The sequence below is a fragment of the Lemur catta genome, chromosome 8, assembly GCF_020740605.2.
Source record: "Lemur catta isolate mLemCat1 chromosome 8, mLemCat1.pri, whole genome shotgun sequence".
Lineage (NCBI taxonomy): Eukaryota > Metazoa > Chordata > Mammalia > Primates > Lemuridae > Lemur > Lemur catta.
In genome coordinates this window covers 71,271,609-71,272,409 of record NC_059135.1, presented here as the reverse complement: position 1 = coordinate 71,272,409, position 801 = coordinate 71,271,609, and the positions used below count along the sequence as shown (strand labels likewise).

Genomic DNA, 801 nt, shown 5'->3' with positions numbered 1-801 from the left:
TTCAGATGAGTGGATTGGCCATGTAATACTGACATGATGAAAACTTCAGTTTAAAAATACATCATTTGTCTGCATTGGCACTCCTTCCAGCTGATGAAATTCCAGATTTTAATGACTGAAAGCCATATTTGCCTGAAGAAGCCAGCAAAGTTACTGACTGCTTCAAAAATAATTATGTGCACAGTAGGATAAGAAGACACTTACGCAATGGTGTTGCTCTTCAAGCACCAGTATTGTTTCCACCAAATTTGTGGTCTGTGTATATATGAGTGCATGTAGAATGGATTTCCAATACTCAAAACAACATAGAAGCATGTCACAGAAGATGGCAAAATTTTATTAATGATAGGGAATGCTCATGTTGGTGTATATAAAATCATAGAGTTTCAAAAAGAATGGCACTAGAGCTGGGGATGTAGCTCAGTGGTAGAGCGCATGCTTTGCATGCATGAGGTCCTGGGTTCGATCCCCAGCATCTCCACATCTTTATCCTCAAGGTTCCACTGGACACTGCATTCAAAAGTTACAAAAGCAAAAGCAATTTATTTAACCAAAACATTTGTAGCCCCGTAATATTCTGAAATTAAAAAAAAAAAAAGAACAACACCACATGCTGAACATTCTCCAAGGAGAGCCATGCCCTAAAAGGAAAAAAGCAGCTATTCATCATGTTGCAAGACTTCAAAAAATACTTAATGTTCATGAAAGTCAGCCAGCTCTTATGGACTATCTCCACACAATTGCCCATAATCTATCCCTGTAAAATACTTTTCCAAATTTTCTTTTTAATTTTTTTCTTTT

The 801-nt window shown here is 36.8% G+C and overlaps 1 non-coding gene across 1 annotated transcript; it reads left to right on the top strand.

The window, feature by feature from the left end:
• The first annotated feature begins 409 nt into the window (after window positions 1-409).
• On the top strand, window positions 410-481 carry TRNAA-UGC. Its single transcript has one exon. It is a non-coding gene; the product is annotated as a tRNA-Ala (tRNA).
• The last annotated feature ends 320 nt before the right edge of the window (window positions 482-801 follow it).